Below are 6,000 nucleotides of genomic sequence, written 5' to 3' on the forward strand. Positions count from 1 at the left end.
CAACTTATTCTTGCCAGTGCAGTAATTCCAATGCCGGGCGCATGCGTATTCCCGACCACAACATCAAGAAGCACCGCTGCTGCTGATGGTGGTAGTGGCAGAGGTAGTACCCAGCCAGGGAAATTTAAAGGAGAATCAAGACTACAAGTTACTCAGGGGCACACGGGTGTCTCCCTGGTTTCTTTATTCCCAGTGTGACTGTTTGAGAAGCGGTAACTGTGACGGGAAAGTCGGTGGTTCGAAACCACGGAGGCGAAGGGGGAAAATGTGGGTGGGGTTGTCTCTCTCCGTTCGCTCTTTACTCAGCCGTCAGCCAACTTATCTCACTGTCCCTGAGCAAGGCACTTAACCCCGCTGCTCCAGCAGAGCTGCTCGGGGGCTCCCAACTGAAGTCTGGACTGGACGCCTACTATTAATGTATGTAACCTCTCGAGCGTGAAGCGGAGCAGGAGAGAAAAAAGCGCTAAACTTTGCCTTTACTTTCATGAGTCAATAGGTTTCCAAGTTGACCACCAAAGCAAACTTCCACTTTGTGATATTAATCCAAATGTGAGACAAAAATGAAACCAATAATAATGGGGCGTGTTGTCTAGCATGAGGCTGTATATCGTGTTTCTTGCGAAACGTTGACACTGATCATTGATATCTGACCCTGCGTGCATGGGCGTGAACTTGCAGGCGAGTTAAATACCGAAAAAGGGAGACTGAACTGTTGTTGAAGTTCAGAACTATTAGGCGGGTTCCACAGGACTGCTGAGTGAACAGACAGATGCACATTCCTTCTTCAAAAAGAAAGAAAGAGAGAAAGAACTCACTAGCCTATCAGCTGATCACTTGGTGACTCTGCCCATGGTGCTGAATTCAGTGAGTTCAGTGACCTCCTCTCTCACACACAAAATGGGGGGTTCCGTGGCATAAATGCATCATTGCACCAGCAGTTGTTCACTCATCGATCTCCACGCATTCGGGCCTCTGACGAAAACGAGAAGCGTGGCTTAATGCTCTGTGAGAGGCGCGGTGCCAGTGCAGTGCCTCGGGGTTGGAAGCGGGATGCATGGAGCAGAGCAGTATGCACTGAAGCCTACACTCAGCACATCTCTCACAGCCATGCACGCTTGTGGCTCCACGCACTGGTAAGCAGGATGTGCGCTACCGTGTAAACTCGGACGCGAATCATCATGGATGTGGTGGGATCAGAGGCGGATGCTAGAGCAGTGAGCCCTGTGTGGGAGTCCCATAACAGCTCTGCTGCCTGAGAGAGGAGGGGAACAGAAGTGATACTATCAGTAAGATATTAAATGTACTGTAAAAGCACTGATAAAAATGATGGGTACACATAACGTGAATTTACTCGTGTTGAGGTTTTATTGATTTGTTTTGAGCGTGATGTTATCAAAAAATAACATCACATTCTGAACCCCATTTGACCTGATGGGGGCGCTGCCATTAAAATTCAGTGTAAAATTTGAAGAGTTTTAATGTCAAATTAAACACTGTTTGAATTGGGTTATAATCAATGTTTTGTTTTCCAGAACCATTGCACAAAATGGTAATTAATCTGCAGGGGGTTGATATGAAATTGTTTAGAGTCAAAGATTAGTTTGGCAGCTGCATTTTTTTCATTTACTATATAATCAACCCACACATGTAAAAAAAAAAAAAAACAATTAAAAGTTCAGTAAAATAGATTTACAGTATTTTGCCTCTTAATACCTAGAGTCTTTGTTGCATTGTCGCAGAGGTAACAATATAATCTGGAACAGTGGGCTGTTTATGGATTAAAAATTGGTCATAGTTTCTTCAAATAGCTTAATGCACAGAAATGCACTGCTTTAACTTGAAGAACCAAGCTTGTTCTCTTTAGCTATGCAGTTTTTGTATGCTGGCATGGTTTTCCAGTTTTTCCTGACATATCAAAAAAAAGAATTTAGATTTAAATTATGACACCTGCACAGATCATTTGGCACGTGCAAAACACTTAACTCTCACCTATCAAAATGGTTAATGTCAGACCTGATTAATGTAGGTGAAAGTTGGCATTAAATCTGATATGGTCCACCTCTATAGCAGTGTTTGTAATTGTGACCGTGACTACAAGAGCTTGGGAGCTATAGTACGTTTTTGATAATGTTTGCATTACTTTGTTTTCTCCATGTAAATAAGGCATATTTTGCCAATTACAAACCACTGTGGATAATTTTTGTCCACTGGATTGTGGCTTCCCCTGGCAAATAGTAGAGATTTCTTTATTAAGCATTTGTTGAAATTATCTAAGTAATTTGAAACATTATTTTGAAACCTACTGAATTTCAAGTTTGCCTCTGGCTCAGTGAAAACCCAAATATAACCACAGATGACAGACAAGTATGACCTGAGTGCACAAACTCAGGATGTCTTGAAGCCTGAATCATCAGGCAGGATAGATAAGAGAGAAAAGGAGGTGAATAGGATGTCTGGTGACTGGTTGTTGTGATACCTGGTCACCAACCGTCGGGAACACCAAGAACTCTGGTGTATTCCCAAGCAAGTGCCTGCGTCTGCTCCCGGGCATGCAGTAGGATCAGCACCATGGATAGCCTTCATGACGTTTGGTACATCTTTTCCTAATCGGCCTGCCACCATGTTTTATATCAATTATGTAATCAGCCAAAAAAGCGACTGCCATCAGAATCAAACTCAAAATAATTGTTTTTTCATGCAGCAAAGATTTTAGTGACTGACATGAAAAGCAAGTCAATCTATCAAAGTAATGCACAGGTTTAGTTGTGTGGCACATGAAGGACATGACCACTATCAATCAAGGGTTTACATATCATGGCCTATTTAAGGCATGCATTTTCATATCTTACTATCTCACTTCATCAGAGGGCAAACAGATGGTGGAACCACAGAGCACTCTGCCAATCATGATGTGATTATAAAAAAGGACTAAGTTGTATTGTAACCCTTCTATGTCAGAGGATGGATGTTCACATTTCTTTTAAACTGAGGAAAACAAGCAAATATTTTGACCTGCTATTCTCCTCTTAATGTCTGATTTACTGTATTGTTTAACATTCCTATAAGGGCTCTAGCTCTCCTCTTTTCTCTCTCCATCTATGTATGTCTTCCTGCATCTTTGCACTAAGGGGAATTTAATAACTGCCTCTCTGAGCCTCTCAGTAAAACACAGTGTATTTCAACTAGTCCACTATTCAGGTTGTCTTGTGCTCATTAATAAAAAAGGATGTCCACAAATTCCGGGGACAGAAAGGCTTTTGTGTTGTGTCATGTCAGTAAACAGGGGTTTGTTTGCTGGCATCTTGGCAAGATGATGCAAAATGTCCATGTGTAGGAAACAGGCTTGCAATCTCTCTCCCTTGCCCTGTGTGTGTGTGTGTGTGTGTGTGTGTGTGTGTGTGCCTGAGTACACAGATAACGCATCTCAGTCCATTTTTCTGCCATGACATTGACTTTTGTTTTTGTAATAAACAATATAATGAAAACACTCAACTACCGGCATCAACTGTTACTAACTGTTAGGGCAGTTTTTTTGCCTTGTCAAAATCTATTGTGAATATGAGCTGCGTCCCCCACAGTGATGATTTAATAAGGATTCTTATGAAGCTTTTTTATTCTTTTGGTGCTTAAAGATTTTGGGTTTTCTGAGACATTGTGGGAAGGTTTTGATTCATCCTCTATCATTATATGTGTCTAAAAAGACAATTTCATTACAAGAGCAGGTTCGTATTTATCATGATGTGGGGTTTATCCATGCAAAGTGGTGCGACTATAATTCTATCTCTACCCACCACATGTCTCATTAATGAATGTTTCCTCAATTAAATCTTGCTAAAGCTGTTGTAAAATCTCGCCAAATACTGGCTAACTAATAAAGCCAGTGCAATCAGCTCTTATTTATTTACACATTTCAGGCACGTCCAGAGGGAAGGTGGTAAGGGAAGAGGGTGGATTACTATGTAGTGCTTAATAAACCTCTACAGCTTGTGGTCTTACTGTGGAGTTTGCACCTGGTCTGTTCTCAGCAGGTAACACCTCCCATGAATCGACTGTCAGATATCCATCCAACCCCGCAGAGATGGAGCGGCAATATGCCAGAGCACATGGGCATAATACAGTGGCATCATTTCACCAACTTATTGTCATGTTTGTGGCCATAAACACTGTTTAGATGCAATAATCTATCTATCTATCTAGAATTCATGCATGCTGCACTGTCACATCAAAAATGACCAAACACCATAAGCTTCAACAGTTAACATACATAACATTTATAGTATAATTAAACACAATTTGTCAGCCAGAAATGAAAATTGCAGTCTGCCTTTCCCTGTAATTAAAACACCTCTCTGTATTTCACTTTTATGTGTACTGCAATTACGGCATTGACATCGCTGATTAGAGCTCCTTAACTCAGCAGGAGAGCTCTATTAAAGGCCTGTGGAAGGCACATTCAAATGATGGCCTTCTAATTATTGACAAGGAGAGTATTTAGGTCAACGAGACACCAAGAGAATTCAGAAACCGAAAAAACAAAAACTTATGACCAGCGTAATTATAGTTGACAAGGAAATGATGTACATACCAAAGTCGGGCTGTAAACTTTAATGAACATGTACAACAGGCAATTTGGATTTAAATTTTATGGTTTGCCTTTGTTTTCTCTGTCAGATTGCTGACTATCGGCTTGTTGAACCGACATTTTTTCTGCATTCTGAGATCTGACAAATGACTTTGGAAAGTTGTTATTATGACCTATAGACGTGATAACCATTGCAAAATGAAACCCATGTGGTAATAAATTGTTGTTTTCCTTTAGAGCCCCTGAACATGCAACATTCAGAGCAACATTCAGAGCTAAAGCAGTTTGGTCAGATTTGATTGACAGTGTTGGGAACTTAAGCAAAAAACATACTGTAAAACTGTAGTTTGTATTTGATTCAAATGCTGCAAAACATTATGTGGTGATCACGTAAAACTTGGAAGACATTTTGTGTTCAGTAGGAGCCGACAACACAACACTGAAAAGCTTTAAAGGCGCTACATGCCAGTTTTTGCTATCACTACAGTTTTAGCATTAACAGCTGTTTACTTACTAGTCTAGAGAAAACATTGCGAGTTCAGCATCAAACTTCCTTCCTTTATTTGCCAAGAGCTGCGGCGACGGCAGTCAGGATGGTGTTCTGACCCATGAGTACCCAGTGGTTGTTATCAGCTGCGACAGCGACACATCACAACCATCATAGATGCAGACACAAAACTTTACAGTTGTGTAGTTCAAAATTCAAAGCTGACATCGAAGAAGGGTGTAGCCCAAACAATGAGTACTGAGTACTCATGTAACACTGTAGTGATGACTACGGATTACTCATGTCGAAACATCAAATGTATACCCAGCTCATTCAAATGTCATTAGTTAGAAATGAGAAACACACTCATCAATCCTCTGCTGACAATTGAGATACCAGCATGAGACTTTTTTTTTTCTGCTGCAAGGCCTTGATGGTCTGACACTTCCACCAATTGTGATGTTCATGTATTTGTCACCATACCTCCCAGATCTGCAGTCCACTATGCTATCTACAGTGGCTGCACTCCATCCATCACTGTTCACCCTTACTGCAGGCAAAATAGCTCATCATCTTTGGAATTTTAAATGCTCAGGCCCTGGATGTGTCCTGTTCCATGCAAGCCCTGGCACCACCAGAAGGTTGCTGTTGGCCAGGATTTTCACCTGTCCCAGGCAAAAATGTCACGGTGGTGGTTTCAACCTCTGAAGTGTAGATAAGCAGGACAAACGAAGTCCATCAGCCAACCTTTATGCCTCATTACCCTCCCTCTACCAGAGGAGGCGCCACCTGCTACCTTCAAGGTTGCAGTGTCCTTCCCTGACTAACTAGCACCAAAACAGATAGTTGGCCAGTTCCTTGCCTACCACCACACTCTCTCTCTCTTCATCTCTCTCTCTCTCAGTCTTTCACTGTGCCCCTGACAGACGTT

The sequence above is a fragment of the Toxotes jaculatrix genome, chromosome 12 (genome assembly GCF_017976425.1).
Source record: "Toxotes jaculatrix isolate fToxJac2 chromosome 12, fToxJac2.pri, whole genome shotgun sequence".
Taxonomy (NCBI): Eukaryota; Metazoa; Chordata; class Actinopteri; family Toxotidae; genus Toxotes; species Toxotes jaculatrix.